This window comes from Adiantum capillus-veneris, chromosome 8, assembly GCF_014529385.1.
Source record: "Adiantum capillus-veneris isolate H3 chromosome 8, ASM1452938v2, whole genome shotgun sequence".
NCBI lineage: Eukaryota > Viridiplantae > Streptophyta > Polypodiopsida > Polypodiales > Pteridaceae > Adiantum > Adiantum capillus-veneris.
Genome location: NC_140938.1, coordinates 17,749,668 through 17,768,134, shown reverse-complemented (window position 1 = coordinate 17,768,134; position 18,467 = coordinate 17,749,668).

The following is an 18,467-nucleotide window of genomic DNA, read 5'->3' as shown; positions in this document are numbered from 1 at the left end:
TCTGGGTTGACATTGAAAAGAACAGCCTTGAGTTGGTTCCAACCACTAAATAGAGATGATTTTCTCAACATAGCACAACTCTTACAAGAGTTTGTAGAGGAGTTCTCAAAAAGGGGAATCAAGCACAACACACTGTCACAAATCTACGCTTTCAAATAAAAAGTGAACAAAAGAGTGAAGGAAGCTTTGCTTCACTTCAAACAATACATAGAGAGATTTCCTTTGAGAGAGCTATCACAAAATGAGAGATTATTAGTTCTCTTCATGGAGGGATTGAGAAACAAGACTCTAAAAAAGGACCTACATTTGAAAGGATGCACAATGTTTGAGCAAGTCAATAGAGAAGCTCTACATCTAGTTGACAATTGCAAGGTCTATGGAGAGGTGAGTGAAGATACAAACAACACAACTAGTGGTGCCTCATCTCTGAAGAGCGAATCAACAACAAAGAGAGTTGTTCAAACTCCTTGGGAACCAATCATTGATCAAGTGGTCGAGGGGGTGATTAGAAGAATTAACCAAGGCTACAAACAAAACCTAAATGTATGACAACCTCAATTGAGGAGATGTAATACTTGTGGAGGGGATCATCCCACTCCATGGTGTAGTACTCAACAAAAACCGCAACGTATGATAGGGTAAGAACCATATTTTCTAAAGATGGTAGAGCAGTAGTCAACTACATTCAGCTAGCATATGTGCCACAATCCATGAAAAACCAATACTCCATGGATGTGAATACACTCATGTTCATAGCCAATCATCAGAAGTATGGTTCAAAGAACATTCTACTAGATAGAACAACCATTGGCTGGATCACCAACTGTGAAACAAGAAGGTCCATGCTATGAATGTGGAGGTGATCATTGGGCACGAAGTTGTCCAAACAAGGGTTTACAAATCGAATTATTTGTATTTTGTGAACGTTGTGGGATAGACCATCTACGCCAACACTGTGCTAAAAATCAAGACTACAAAGGAAAAGCAACAATAATTATTGTAGGTGTGATGCCTTGTTCAAGCGGATCCGAGGTAGAACCCTCCATTCCTGTAAAGGTGATGACTCGAGCTCAAGCTCAAGAAGCTACCAGAAAAAAACGAGCTGAGGAAACCACATTGCCTGTTCAAACACAAATCAAGAACATATCGGTGAGAACAAGAAGAAAATCATGGAAAGCCAAACGAAACAAAATGAAAGCAAAGAGGCTACATGAGAAAGATGCTTTGGAAACTGAACTAAATCAAACAAGACAACAAAAGCTTGAGTTAGATGCAAGTTGTTAGTTGTTTTTTGAGAGATTGACAACCTCTTGTAGCCTCTATGCACTAGTCAAGTCAGCTTCGTCCCATGGTTTGGCAAATTAATCATGGTTCTCGCTAATACTGCAATAGATAGGATGGTGAGGTTAGACATGCGTCCCACATTTGGCGCCGTTGTCGGGGATCAAACAGACCTAAACTAGGGAAAAACACGAGCATCTTGTGAAGTTATCCTTTAACTTCCTCTAGGTTCGCCTAGAGTTCAAAACTTTCTTTTAAAAACCGCATAGCTTAAGATTGTCGTCTTTTGCTGTGTAGAGGTAGTTTTAAATTAATTGTACTTGTTGAGTGCCTTTAGAATTGTAGGATTGTAGAATTAGATTAGAATTTTGAGAATGATTGGTAGACGAGACAAGTCTTAAGATCAGTGCTCCAAAAAATATAAAACACAAGAAAACGAGTGTTTGTGAACACTTTCCACAACCCCATTGCATGAGAATCTAGGAGTAGGGTAAGTAGGATCCGAGGTGGATTTCAGAACATTGCTCTCTCTGAAAGAATCAAGTGTGAGTTGTTATTGGAATTTGCAAAATTTTAGGTATACGGCTAGAAATAGCTCAAAAAGACTCGAAACCATTCAATCCGACTGGAGAGTAAGCCTAAGAGTTGTCTGAACCAGTTGGTAAGCTCAAGGACACTTCGAGGTAAAAATTTCAAGAGCTGGCCAAAACTCAGATTATTTAAATTTGTTTGATATTTTAGGCCAAATTAAGTTTTGACTTGATTCATAGGCTTAAAATAGCTCATGTAAAGATTGTCTTTCAAAAAATTGCAAAAAAGTGTTCATTTCAAGCCTGAAGTTAATAATCACGATTATTAACTTTCTGCTCTAAATTGACCAAGGTTCATACCATTGACTCATTGCATGTGTACAAACAACTTCTGTAAAGGCCCAAGAGATTTGGATCACTAAACTGACAAAAAACTGGGTAAAAACTAAAGTTTGTATTGACTTTTTGAATCTTGAGTGTAAATTGGGGAAACTTTGTCCAAACTTGTTGAAAATTGATTTATAGGCTTATATTGATGTGATAAACATGTGTGCATGCTCAGTTGACCAAAAAGATGCAAAAATTTGTCAGTAGTAAATAATCACAATTATTTACATCTGCCCCATTTTTTAACTTTTTTGACCAAGTCAGTATACCACTAGATTTGGATCACTGGATTGAGAATTGTGGCCAAATTTGCAAGTTAGTCTGTGGACAAGTAATTGATGACCATTTGATAAAAAATTGTCCAAACTTGATGAAACTTGGATGGTGACCTTAACTTGAGGTGCTTAACGGATCTGTGTAAAAGTTGGGGCAAAAAGTTGCAAAAATATAGCTTGAGTAAATAATCATAATTATTTATATCTGCTTCAAAACTTGAGAAATTTGCACATTTGAGTATATCACAAGGTCAAGCACATCAAGTAGACCTCACAAATCAATTTTGGTGAAATTTGGATCACAAAAGTGAGACTTAAGCCAGATTCTCGAAATCAGAGTCTGCGGACGCAAAACAGTTGATATACTTGATCACATTTTGTCCAAACTTGTTGAAACTTGTCTGAAGACTTTAACAAGTTGTATACTTGCCAAACCAAGTGCAAAAAATTGACAAAAAGTCAATAATTGCGATTATTTACTTCTGCTATCCAAAGACATCAATTTTGACTTTTGAGCTTATACACTGTTAGACCAACATAATATAAAGCCACATGGCAATTTTGGTCTCAATCAGATAAACAATGGTACATGTACACTCAGTTTCCAGGTTGCAGATTAAACCTTTGATTTTTTGCTAAGTCAAATTTTGACTCCCATAGCTCGATTTGAAGTGATACACATAGACCAATCACAAGAGTAGCAAAAACTCTATTGTCTTTATAGAAGAATAGCTAACTTGATCAAATTTATACATGAATCAGGTTTCAGACGAGGAATCGGTGTCTTGCCGAAAAGTCGCAATCGAATCAAGTGAAAATTGACGACAAGTCAATCCAAAGGTGAGTACTCTATCTAGGGCTTCATAAGTCTATATGAACCTTAGATCTAGTCATGTACTAGGAAATCAGGGCATACTCGGAGAAACCTCCAGTAGAGTATCCACCAAAGAAAGCATGAATCAAGGCAATTCCTTGCATACAATTCTTGAAGAAGTCTGAGACACTTTTTCAGATTCAACATCCGAAATGTCTTCTTACTCGACTCACTCAGAAACGGGAACGAAAGTGCATTATAAGCATATACTATCTTTTTACAAGACTAACCGTCATGGAGCCCAGGTTCACTTTGGACCCTAACAAGGAGTATGCTATTCGCATTGATGACCATGGGATTGAGTTCGAAGAAGAGATTAGGGCAAACAAACAATGAAAAATGTACATGGATCGAAACGGAACTCAGTATTTACAAGTCAAAAACCCTGACGTGATAGACAAATGGGGGTTAGAAGTAAACACCATAATCCCAAATATGTCAGCAAAAGAAGGACCACCAACTTTAGAATTCGAGGGATATGATCAAGTAGGTTTGAAGCCTTTGAAACAACTTAGTATGGATAATCCTAGGATCGGAGTCTATTATTGTGAAGATAGAAACATAAAAGATCTTTTGTGGACTTCTCATGCCAAACTAGGACAACTAAGGGCCATGAAGATTATCTATATCTTCAATATCAAAGATAAGGGATCAACGGACCTACCAACCTACCTATTTAGGGATTGTTATAACAACAACTTTGTTATGATGACTCTTGAGGAGGTAGAACAAACCAAATATCAAGGGTATTCCATACGATATTGGATATTGGGGCAAGGACCAGAAACAATTCCAAGAGATGAACACTATGAGAGATCATCTGAGCGAAGAAACCAAAAACAACTCATCACATAGAAAACCGGGTGACACTAAGGCCAGTCCAGGGCTACATGAGTCACTATTTCCAACAGACTGGTTTGAAGGACTCGAAACAGGACCAACTGTCAGAAGACCTGGAGTTTAACCAAACAGACGCGTCAGACCATGTGATTTTCAGAAATGGGTCAAAAAATACAGTGGATCAGGGGATCCATACGACCACTTAGCAAGATTTAAGAAAGTGCTAAGAGAAGAGCGTATATTCGATTTCCATACTCAATTTGATGGGTTTGGAATGACATTAGAAGGAAAAGCATTGACATGGTTGCAAAACATGCCACCAAGGTCAATCATGGACTTAAACACATTAGCTCAAGGATTTGTAGCTGCTTGTTCCAAAACAGGGATCAAATATAATACAATAGCTCAAATCTACAGCTTTAAACAGAAACATGGTGAGTCTGTTAGGGATTGTGCAACTCGAATGAAACAATACATTATCAGATGTCCAGAGCTAGAGATACCTACAGAAGAATGACTTGTATCTTTGTTTCTAGAGGGACTGCTAAACAAAGAACTTCATGCTATACTCTATAGTAAAAAGCATACAACCCTAGAAGCGTGCATGTCAGATGCTATTGACTTAGGAGACAATTGCAAAATTTTTAATGAAGAAGATTTCCCTAAGGATAACCAAAGCAAGAAAACAACATCTACTAAACCAGCACAAGTGGGAACAGCTGCTACAGCACCATTCTCAGCTATAGAAGATATGTTAAAAAGGATGAACGACATGATGAACAACATGCAAAAAGCACCTATGAGGGGACCGGGACAAGGGATACCTCCACAGGGACAACCAATTAGGCCACAAAATGGGTGTGCAATCGAGGGTAAATGGACCAACCATGAGACCCACGAGTGCTACTTCAGACCAAAGTATGATGGGAATGTCCAGTACGTGGCCATGAGGCCACAAGGACAACCCATGTACAGATATCAGCCTAATATAGCCCAAGCTCAAAGACCACCAATGGGTATGGAAAGAACTCAACCCATGTTGGGACAACAACCTCCGTATCTAGGACATAATGCAGTGCCTGTAAAATACATGCACTCTGAAGGAGACATAGATGAACAAGCATTAGTACCTGTTACACCTATGCAGAGCCTAGTCCATCTACAGTAATAGTAGAAGGAGATTGGTATAATCCACATCCACCACGAGTGGAAGAAACAGTGACTTATGCTCCACCAGAGCTCGCACTAATGTATTATGTAGCTAATCAAGGTGTCAGACCTCCTATGGTAAGACCCATGACGAAGCCAAGAACAGGAAACTGTCATAATTGTGGTGCTGATGATCATTGGAAAAATGAATTTCCAGAGCCTGACAAAAACCTCAAACCAATTGAAGCTTATTGCATACAATGTTGCAAAAAGGGAGGACACTTTTTGGAAGATTGTCCAAAAAACCCTTTGAACAAGGGTAAAACGATAGTAATCGTAGTCCAAGTGATACCTAGTAGCTCATCAGAGAGTGAACCGATTGTTCCAATCAAGGTAATCACTAGAGCATAGGCCAAGAAAAAGAAACACAACTCCGAAAAATACAAAAGTTTCTTCTCAAAGAATCAAAAGAAACAGAAGCAAAAGATATGAGATGAGAAAACAAAAACAAGCATTTGAAATTGAGGAGAAAGCAAAAAGATATTCCAAGAAAAGTTGAAAGAAACTGGAAGTGAATTCAAGGAAACAACCGTGAAATCTGGAGGATCCATTTTGGTTGATTAAATTTTTGAGCCTAATAATGCCGCCTTGGAAGCCTACCAAGCAGGACTTAAAGCATGCCAAAACATGGAAAACAAGTGGAAAAACTATCCTTCTTCAGACATGCAAGCAGCAAAGCTGGAAGCTTATCAAAATTTGATAAGAATCACGCAAGAAATGCTGGAAAAACAAAAACCCAAGCTTGAAAGTATCGCAAAACCTGAGGAGCTTGTGGTAAGAGACACTAAAGAAAAATCCGATGTGGTGGCAGAACCCCACCTTGAAACAAAAGAACCAGAACTTATAGTGCCTGACAACGAAGATGCCTTATTCAGAATTCCATTTGTAGAGGAAGACTGGTTAGGACACTTATGGAAAAAAGTGAGAGAGATCAATGATGGGATCCGAACTCTAAAGTCAGCTCCTATAGAGGAGGTCTAGTTGGATAACCTACCATCTGATATGAACATGGATATACAATCCTTGTATGGGGATTGCGGATCTGAAGTTTCAGTAATGTCGAAACCATTGACCTTGAAAACATTACCTTCTTACTTGGGAGATAACGAAGATGAATCCATCGTGTGTAAGACCACTCAAGTAAAAAGAGTTGAACAGACCCTAGAAGTAGACAACATTCATTCGATCATGTCTACACCCATCCAATGCACTCTTACTTTGGGAGAATTGTTAAAACTCATACCATACTTATGGAATGATTTACAGAAAACCCTAGAGAAGGTGGGGATAACTGGGTTAATCTCAAAAAAATTGGGAAATTTGAAAAATGAAATGGACAACAAAGAGATTTGATATGTTCCCATGAAGAAAGTCGGAGAATATTATGAAGGGGAAGAAGGAAACACCACCCTCCCAGTGAAATATAATGACATTGAAACCATGCTGATACTAGATAGTGGAGCAGACATAGCCATAGCCACTAAAGCAATATGGGAATCTTGGGGATAGTCAGTCATTAGACAAACTCAAATGAAATTGCAGTTGGCTAACGGACACATTGAGAGACCATTAGGGCTGCTTAAAAAAGTGATGGTCAATTCCTATGGAATTGAATATCAACACACTTTTTCCATAGTAGACTTTGGGAAAAAACTCAACTATGAAATCATATTGGGAAGACCTTTCATGCGACAGGTACAGCTTATCCAAGATTGGGGAAACAACTATATGTACTTGAAGCAAGTGGGATCTATAACAAGAGTAAATCTAAAAGATCACACTTATAGAGATGTCTTGAAAACACCCATCAAAGAGTTTGATTTAGTCTCTTCGGTTGAAACTAAACTTCCATCCTGATTAAACAAAGACACTCCTATTTGGATGTGTGGAGCTTCAGAAAATGGAAGCTTAAGACTAGAAAATGTATCCTAGAAAGAGACTGCACAGACGAACCCTATGTAACTGAACCCTTTCCAGAGCATTTGCTTGAGCCATTCAAGTGGACTCAAATTTTAGCGACAATGGATGTATGTGTGAATACGTCTATGCCTACTCAATTTTGCAATGAGGATGGCTACGACATAATTCCCATCCAAATGATTTCAATCCTCAACATTGAAGGCAAGATGAGGAACCCAAGGACTTCATGAAAGCTCAACAAGTCTTTTCGGACCTCTATTACGATGCAATTGATGAGTTAGATGAAAACTCAGCTACCTCAGAAGGTTCGGGGTCAGAAAAAGAATATATAAGAGCTAAGATACTCTTAAAAGGAGGGGAGGAAAAGTTTTTTAACTTTCCAAACCAAAAATCAAGAAGAAAAAAATGGTATAGACAAAAAAGAGACACCAAAATTGTGAAAACAAGACCTATGCCATCAGTCTCCAGTAGAACACAATTCCTGATGCAAATAGATGCAAATGATTGTGTTAAGGAAAAAATAACTGGCAGATATCCTTCAAACAAAAACTCAGAAATGTCTCAAACATTGAGAAAAACAAGGAAGGGTACTCAAGAAAAATCACAAGATAAGAAACCACTCATGACCAGAGTCGAGCGGAAAAAGAAACATCAAGAGTTGAAAAAGTCTCTAAAGGAGATATACACAACTAAAATGGAAACCACAGAAGAGAATGGTAAGGATGTAATGTGTGTTCCATCCCATTACAAAAAGTATACTCTCCAAGATCAGAAAATCATAGTCGAACAACCTGTTAGGGAACTACGGAAACAAGGCGCGTCTTATGAAGGACCTGAAAACGCTATAAGGATAGATTTGGATGAACCAGGAGAAGAGCCTAGACCTACTTACATTGCGAATGATCTAACAAAAGAAGAAGAAAAGCTTTTACTGAGCTTGTTAAAGGAATACCAAGATATCTTCGCTTGGTCGTACAAGGATCTCAAGGGTGTTGATCCAGAAATTTGTCAATATACCATACCCATGAGAGATGATGCGAAACCAAGTAGACAAAGGCCATATACGTATAATGAAACATTTGCCAAGAAAATAAAAGAAGAGATTGAAAAACTAAAGGAAGCCGAATTCATTTATGAAATTGAACACACCGATTGGGTGTCTCCAATTGTGGTAGTACCCAAGAAGAATGGAAAATTACGAGTGTGTGTTAATCTCAAAAAGGTGAATGCAGCTACCATTAGAGACAACTTTCCTCTTTCAATAACTGAGCATGTTTTAAACCAATCTGCAGGAAAAGAAGCTTACAGCTTCTTAGACGGCTTTTCAAGATACAATCAACTTTTGGTTGACCCAAAATATCAACATAAAACTGCTTTTGCAACAGATGGGGTATATTTGCCTATTGGGTTATGCCGTTTGGGTTAACTAATGCTCCAGCCACATTTCAAAGGTTGATGAGCCATGCCTTCAAAGAATATCTTAGGAAATCTTGAGAAGTATATATGGATGATCTATGTGTACATTCATCAATCCGGGTTGATCATTTTCAACACCTCAAAAAGGTATTCAAAAAATGTAGACTTTATAGGATTTTCTTAAATCTTGAAAAGTGCACATTCATGGGTAGACAAGGAAAAATTCTTGGACATATAGTGTCTAAAAATGGCATAGCTACAGATATTGAAAAAATTTATGTCATTGCTGATTTGCCTAGACCAACAACAATAAAGGGGGTACAAGCCTTCATGGGGCATTGTGGATATTACCGATGGTTCATCTACATGTATGCTATAATTGCAAAACCCATGTATAGCTTGATCACACACTTTGAGTGGACCAAGGCATGTGAAGAATCCTTCATGAAACTTAAGCAAGCTCTCACCTCAGCTCCAATATTGAAAGCACCAGATTGGAATAAGGTATTCCACGTATTTGTAGATGCTTCTAATTTTGCTATCGGTTGTATACTAGCTCAACCAGGAGATGGGAAAATTGAATTTCCTATTTCATATGCTAGCCGACAATTGAACATGGCGGAAAAGAATTACACCACCACCAAAAGGGAAGGATTAGGAATGATCTATGTCATTAAAAAGTATAGACATTACCTTCCAACAAGTTTATGTTCTTTGTGGACCACCAAGCTTTGTTGTATTTGGTCAACAAGCCATGCAGCACAAGAAAAATAGTGAGATGGTTCATCATTCTTCTGGAATTTGATTTCACTGTGGTTGTTAAAAAGGCACTACACATCAACGAGTAGATTATTTGTCAGGGATTTTTTTAGGAGAATCAGCTAAAGGGGTAGATGATGATCTACCAGATGCCTATTTGTTCTTCGCAAAAATGATACCTAGATGGTCGGAAAACATTATGTTATTGATGACAATAGCTCAAGTGGATTCACAAATACCACTTCCTATCACGATGGGATTAATCGAGCAATCGGCTACGTATCAATTACTAGCTGGTAGGCTATACAAAAAAATCGGGACGGAATATTACTTTTATGCATTAATCCTGAAGAAAAATAATAGTACCTAAGTCAAGCACATGTTACCATAGTAGGACTTCACTTTGCGGAAGACCAAACTATGCAACGAATCTTGAGACTTGGAGTATTTTGGCCAATTATGAGGAGAGATGTTCGATCTTTTGTCAAGGATTGCCCTCAATGTCAAAAAAAAACACCCATACCTCATGTAACATTGTTTCAAATGTCACATGTTCCTAAGTGGAGTAATTATCTGGTTGCTTATCTAATCGAGCTGAACATTTCCTGAGGATATGAGTAAATGCCGTCAAAGAGCAATTGAAACTGAAGCAAGAGACTATGCTCTTATTGGGAACCAATTGTATCGCAGAGGTAAAGATCGACAATTGCGTATTTGTGCAAATGAAAACGAGTATATTTCGATTATAGAACAAGCACATACTAGATTAGCTGGAGGTCACTTTTCTAGTGAGACCATCGCAAGAGCAATCTTGATAGTAGGCAGATGGTGGCCAACACTTTTTGCAGATGCCAAAAAATATGTTCGAATGTGTGATGCTTGTCAACGAGCAAAAATGCCAACACGAGTAGATAGCATGCCCTTAAGGCCAATGATGGAAGCTAGAGCTTTCACAAAATGGGGTATAGATTTTGTTGGACCAATAGAGTTACCTGCTTATAGAACCCAAGCTCAATATATCATTGTAGCTACGGACTATTTGACCAAGTGGGTCGAGGCTAAAGCAACTCAAAAGAATGATGCCAGAACCACTGCTGCATTCTTAAATGAGTATGTATTTACGAGATATGAACTACCAATAGATATTGTCAGTGATCAGGGAACTCATTTCGTTAATGAGGTAATCAAGTATTTGCTTAATGAGTTTATGGTCATCCATAACAAATCAGCTCCCTATCACCCACAAGCAAACGGACAAGATGATCATACAAAAAAACTCTTAGCTCGGTGCTGACTAAAGTGGTTAGTTCAGGAAGGACAGACTGGAAAATGAATCTCCATGCTGCTCTATGGGCTTATCGAGTTTCATTCAAAACAGCTTTAAATGCTACACCCTTTAACCTTGTTTATGGTCTTGATGCCATACTTCCAATAGAATTTCTATTGCCGATATTAAGAGTAGCACAGAATCTTGAGTGGGCTGGACATGAATTGTCAAAATTAGAAAAGCTAGATGAGCATGCACAAAAGTGGAAACAAAAACTGTTTTTTGATTCCCACTTAATCACAAAAATATTCAAGAAAGGGGACTTAGTTTTAATCTATTCCCATAAGCATCACATTCTCAAGTTTAAGAAAAAGGAAAACGGACCGTTTCTCATTGAAGATGTATCTCCAAGTGGAGCAGTAAAGTTATCCACCCTAGATGGTGAACCAATGGCTAATTGGATTAGTGTATGTCGTTTAAAGAAATACAATTTTCCACTAACCAATGAATTGCTAGAAAGAATGCATGCAGCCAAGCAAAGGAAGATTAAACGACAACAGATTATTGATGAAGCTCAGCTCAACTTCAGGTACTCAAGCGGAAAGCTGCTCTCAAGAATCTACAGATACCGATTTCCATCAATACTCTGGAAATAGATGATCGACAATGGGAATTTCCTAAAGATACAGCTTCAACAAATGATGTGACTGGTTAGATGGAATAGACCTGCGCATCAAAGTACAGCTCAACAATCATAGCACCAATGCTTTGGTCGACATAGGAGCTAGAGTAAATGCAGTCAGTTATTCCACATACAACAAGGCAACAAGTCAAGCATTGACAGCAGGAATAACGACAATCAAAGGATGCAACATGAACCCAACTCCAACATTGGGAGTAGTCAACTTCAACGTGATAGTACATGGATGTTCCTGTCCTTATCAATTTGTATGCTTACCAAATGAACACATGAATAAGATGATGATTCTTGGAATTCCCTGGATGCGAACATAAAAGTAGTACCAGATTGGGATACAAATCAGCTAAAGCTATCACCTAAAGGAGGGCAACTCATTGTTCCAATTGCACCAAGCAAGGAGGAATAGAAAAGAAGCAATCAATAGACATAGACCAAACCACGAAGTCATCAATCTTGTCCATCCCCTCAACAATCAAATGCTACAAGTAGCATGCAAGGAGTCATGAAAATTTGGGTACCAAAAGAACAGCTTAAGGATAAACGAATTCAACTCTGGGTACCTAAAAATTCACCGACCCAACAAAAGAAGGTTCCAAGGAGTAAAACACAGAAATGGGCATCTTTGAGCAAGGAACCTAACATGGAAATGGTTTGGAAGTGTGAGGTCCCCACCCCGCCGTATCAACCAGTGGATGTGATGGTGAACCTGGTGGCCACTAGATCTATTGCGGAAGCAAACAAAATGGTTCAGGGTTCGACTAGCGGACGATCTCTCATCACAAAGTGAGTCGAGTTCGAGCCTACTAGCAGGGAGATCTAGCTCCACCTCGCAGGGGAAGCGTACTTAAACTATCTAGCGATCCTAAGACCCACCTTCCAAGAGGAGAGAAACCCTGACTGCCTTTTTCCCCATGTTTCAGAGGCACGTACTCTCAAGATTTCACCGCTCTAGGGGAAATGAGTATTACTAATATCGAGTAAGCACTATGGGGACAGAGAGTTCCCGACCAATCGGGACCACCCATCTCGTAGGCATTGGCAACCCGAGCCAAGCCCCAATTTTCCACCCCCACACTCACACTTTCATGCGTGACCTAATTTCTACCACAAAGGTTGTTCAACATAAACATTCCTTGTTTAATTCCGAATCACATTGTTCGTTAAGACAGCCTTTCAACCAGTATTGCAAACAACACCAAGACAGTATTCTAGTAAAAATTCTACTCAAACTTATTCATTAAAATTCCAATGTTCTGGAGGTACAACATCCCCCCTCCAGCGAGAGTTCACTCCTCCCATTGTTGCCTAGCTGCCCATACAACTAGGTATGTCCACCGCATAAAAATCACGTCATGGACACTCCCACCGCATAGAAAGCAAGACGTGGGTTCCCACCGCATAGAAAGCAAGTCGTGGGTATCCACCGCATAAAAAGCAAGTCGTGGATTCAAGAGCCCTAACGAGGAACTCTGCCCCCTATGATCAGTAGGGAGGTCAGGACTGATTCAACATTGGAAATAAAATGAACATGCCGAGCTAAATTTTCCCTAGCAAACATTCTTTCCTCTTTCAAACAGCATACCCATCAAGCATTACCTTCCTACTTTAGAACTTAATGTACAATGAATCCAATGCCGCAGTTTTCGTTGGATTTCTCCAACATGTTTTGGGGATATGAGCATTCCTAACTAACGTATGCAATGTTAATTTAAACAACTTGAATGAAATTATGACCTACCTCTTCCATTTCTTCATCGATGGCCCGTGAGATGGCCGGTATTTGTTCCTCCATGGGAGCTTTTCCCTTTCCGTTGACATTGCTCATTCCTGCCTCGCGATTGTGGGCACCACCGAAGCGAGTTCTCTTAACCGGGGCTATTTCTCACTACTTTAAATGATTAGCTTGGAGAAAGAGCTAAGGTTCGCAAGCATCATAACAATCCAATAGGTAGATTAGCGACATTAATTAATCCCTCCTATATGAGAGGTCTAGATTTTTCATATAGCAATCATTAAGGATGGCACATAATTCTATGGGAACCGGCTCTAAGATAATTATTCGGCTTACCTGATTAAGAATAATTAGGATTTCACTAATGGAATTACCACAGAGATGAATTAAGTATGATTGATCTCTTTCCTAGCAAATAGATGATGCAGATTTTACTTATGCAAATGTGTGAGGAAGGTCAATTCTTAGAGACTTAATGACATATTAATTTCTCCTTAATTACATCTTAATGCATTTTAGAATTGAATTTAATTAAGCTACAATGTTAATGAGTGATAGAAAGAGTGATTTTCTTCAATCTACACAATTACCAGCTTACCGCTTAGTTACTATACTACCTAGAGAGAGAAAATTCTAATAATCATGCACTAATCATTAATCGAGAGTGATGAATGGCCGATAATTCAGCTATGGAATGATGATTACATAATAGAATATGATTAAGGAGAATTTAGAGAGTAGTTATAGAGAATTACGACTAGGAATAAGCATAATAGACGAGGAATTTAGATGGTAGAGAAAAGAATTTACAGATGGCATTAATTAAACCGTGGTTACCATGATTAAGGGCTGGTAATATCTCGATTTTTTTATCTAATCGAGCTTCTTGAGACGAGAATTTGGCAGCACCTCCCTCCTTGCTTCTTCTTCAAAAGGTGTGTGATCCGGCAGCACCTTCCCAGTGTGTGTAGGTGTGTGTGTATGCACTGTGTGTGTGTGTGTGAGAGAGCATAAGTGTGTGTGTGTGTGTGTGTGTGTGTGTGTGTGTGTGTGTGTGTGTGTGTGTGTGTAGGTTTTTAAATAGGCTCCTATAGGCTGAAAATCGACCTGGGTTGCTAAATGCATCTGGGAGCTTCTCCAGTTAAGCATGGCAAGTCCAGTTCCCTACCCACCAAGTGTCAGGTTGGCTTGGTTAACTGGTTCTGAGACTAAGTTACTGGCTTGGCAGCTTCCCCAGGACTCCCACAAGGCAAGAGGGCGCCCCCTAGCTGCTAAAGCTGGTCTGGAGTGGGCTGGAACCTGTTCCCACACAGCCTCGGGCCCCCGGTACCTCCCAGGACAATTTTTAGGAAATTTGGTTCTAGGCTAAAACGGGTCGTACGAGTCGGATTTTGATGCCGAAAATTGCTATACAAAGCTCTAACTAAGACGTACTGGCCCAAGTACCTGCCATATTTAGCAGCCCCCGGGGTCCGAAATTGCATTTTTTGAAATTCGGGGTGCGGGTGCAGTTTTTCGAGACGGTCAAAATTGGACGGGTCGGGTGACCAAAAACTTACTATTTTTGGAAATTTTTTTACAAAAATTATTTTAATTCACATTTTGAAGCTTTATAACATTCTAAACATCATGGCACTGACAGAATCTGGAAAACTGCTAAAAATAGTAACTTATTCCATTATATTCATTACATGGTACAATGGTGCTCTTTTTGATCGGGGTCAGAGACCTTACAGGAAGAAAAAGGAGCACTTATCTTCACCATAAACCATAAAACCAATCAAGCAATGGCGTGTTAAGTCAGAAAAGACTCCACCAAACCATACAACACCACGCAGACCAAGCTACCAATGGCGAGAAAAAGCTTGACAACAAACAAAAGTGCCACTAACATCTCAAGAAATGAGTGTGCTAAAGCATCCTGATGGTACAATTAAACAAAGAGCACACAAGCTACAAGATTTTCTCTTTAGAAGACATCAACAGCAAACCTCGACATCAGAAACTCTTGAGTCAATTACTCAAGATCCAACTCTTGCACAGCATATTGATTTGAATTGCATTGATCTTCATAGCATGGTAGAGCCAACCACGGCTACGCATAGACACAGTTGTTCAACCCATGCACACAGTCGTCCCGGAGTAAGCCATCTAGGAGGGGTGGAAGGGCACTAAGTATTAAGTAATTAAGGGCAATGTTTGAAGAGGGAGGAAAAAGTTTGATGTTAACGTGTGATTTTTGCCAAAATTACCTAATAATGCCCTTATAATTCATCATCAAGGGAAAATTCACTGATAATATCTTCCGGATGAGTATAAATAGTGTATATACTATCTGAAAATCATCAAAAATAGTCCTTTTTTGCGTATGTTTTATCATTTTTGTTGATAATGAGGCTTAAAAATAGAAAAATCCCAAAAAAAACAATAAATCTCTGTTTTTCAATGGTTTTTCTTAATTATTGGATCTTCACTTTACTTTTTTAGAGAATTTTGCTATTTTCTTTCATTTTTTCAAATAAGCAGGTCAAAAATTAATAATAAATAGCAGGGAAGCTCAGATGGAAAAACGGAAAACACGATGGTGATAAAAAAGACAAGGCGGACAAGCACAAAAATTTTCAATAAAATCAGAAGATGGAAGCGAGAAGCCTAAATTAGGCGGCCAGGTCTACTTTTGCAAAATTCTTGCAGAATGAGCTACAAGAATCCGATCAGAGAAATTTTTGAGTCTAACATAGATTTCACGGCCTAGTAGGACTAAGGGGGGAATCTGGGGAAAATTGGTTTGAGAAGTCCGGGTATAAATATCCAAGGTAGGCTAAAACCACCTCATTTCCACTTGCAACCTTTGCAGAGAGAGATTTCGACCTCTTTCCCTCGACTTTTCTGGAGCCCACAGTTGACCATTTTCAGCACCGTTTCATACGAGACATGAGGGGTAAGTTCTTTACTCGTCAATGATCCATTTTGTACGGCCGGTAGCTAGTCTAAAGCCCTAGAAATCAAGCAGTGCACGAAGACCTACGACAAAAAAATGGCCATAGCGGCCTGCCAACTCGACCAAATCAGATGGGATTTGAACCATAGCATGCCCTAACATAATAGAACCTTTCTATATCATCAGTTGACCATTTGAGAGAGGTCGAGGGGGTCCCCAGTAGAAAAGCTAGATTTTGGGCAAATGCCAGAATTCCGATCTGACTCCACAGATGGCTTGCTTATGAGGTCCATATACAATGTATATGACTGGTTTGGTGAAATCCATCAAGCAAAGCCCTCGAATAGCAGAAAACGGCTCGAAGGTTACAAAGCATCAAATTCGACATACGGGGTCAAACTGACTCCAAATGAGCCAGAATTGGACAGGTTGCTTCACGACTATGTTGCGGACAAGTCCAAAGCCTAAAAATTGACCGACCAACCCAACAGGCAGTGTAGTCACAAAAAATGGTGATTTCAGAGTTGACAAAGCATAAAGTGATGTCGGCTTGACCAAACATGACCAAATTCAATTTAGGACTTGTTTTATGTGTATAGAATATGTCTAGGTCAAAATTTGTAAGTTTTGCAAAGAATTTATCACTGTTATAAATAATCACGATTATTTACTTTTGCATTATTTTTGCTTGGGAATTGTCACATCTCCTCATCTATCATGTGTACACACCTAATGCATGCCAAAAATCAAGTATGAGCCAAAATGATCATCCATTACTTAGAAAATTGTCAAAAAACGCAAAGAAGTCTTTGCAAACCAATTTTTGAGTTATGGACAACCTTTCTTGACCCAAATCACCTTATATCTCATATATAGGGTCTGTACAATGCTTAGAACCAGTTTGTACCAAAAAATGTTAATTTTGGAAGAAAAGTTAATAATCACGATTATTTACTTTCTAGCCAAAATTAGGAAGTTTGGATATTTTGTCATCATATATCCAAAGTACATGATGTGTTAAGTCCACTAGCCAAGTTTGAACCAATTTGGAGCTCAAAATCTCAAATTTCCTTTATATCTACTGTTTCAGAGACCTAAAGCCAAAATCTGGTACCATTTTCACCCTATGCATCCAAATGAGCCCATATTTCACTCAGAGCATGTATTTCGTATATACTTCAAGCCTATGAAGCCAAGTTTGCAAAAAGTTGAAAAATTTGCTCAGCTGTAAATAATCGTGATTATTTACTTTGGTTGCAAATATTTGTTTTGACTTTACAGTTTTGTTTCTTACATGTTTTTATGCATCTATGCTTGTTCAGAAATTGATTTGAAGCAAATTGGACCAAAATTGTCAGCATTTCAGCCTAAAGGGCATTTCAGAGAAAATTCCAACAAATCTGCTAACTTTGCACTCTATTCACTGAACAGGATCCCCAGAAGAAGCTCAACCAAAAGGATAAGGTTAGGAATTGCCCGCATATCAGTTGGATCCAAAATCAGTCAAAGCCACCAAGGCAGCTTATCTCTCCAAAGAATAGCTAGAAGAGCATCATACCACAGTCTTCACCGCCAGGTTCAAAAGTGAAGAGGGACATCAAGTGGAGTTGCAACTCTTACCAAAGGAAGTCTATGATGTAGCCGCAAAGCTAGAGACCAAAGAGGCTAACCGTAGGCTGGGACTCAGGGATTTCTACAAACAGGAGCCTTGCAGAGTAGATTTTCAAAAATCTTACGTGCTTTTATCCACCATTAAAGAAGATGGAACTTCACAGATCACTGACCCCCAAGGAAACAAGGTCGAAGTGGTCATCACTAAAGATATAGTGGCAGAGGCACTCAGACTACCTACAGAAGGAATGACCATGAGAGCAAGAGACAGGAAAACAGCAGGAACCTTTACCAAAGAGACCGGCGCGGCCACCTTTGCCGATTTAATTCACAAGAAAGTGGAAGAGCCAGCCTGCTTATACCACCAGCACTTCCATTTTTTGGCAAAAAGGCCACCAAGGTACACTACGCCAAATCATGCAGTTGCCACCACATTCACTCAAGTTCTCAAGTCGACAACCAGGCAACCAGTGGACCACACGCAGGTGGTCCTGACCACCTTGAAGGGCACCAAGAAAGAAGGAAAAATCATTTACTTGGGTGCACTAGAAGTCTTGGCGAGGATAGCATACCATGCCATTGGCATGGCTAACAATTTACCACCTGCTCCTGATCAAAATACATGGATATTGGCAACACAACCCTCTCCAAGAGCTACAAGGTCAGGAAAGAGATTGTATAAATCTGATGAAGAATCAGCTGACAGCTCGCCGAAAAGGCACAAT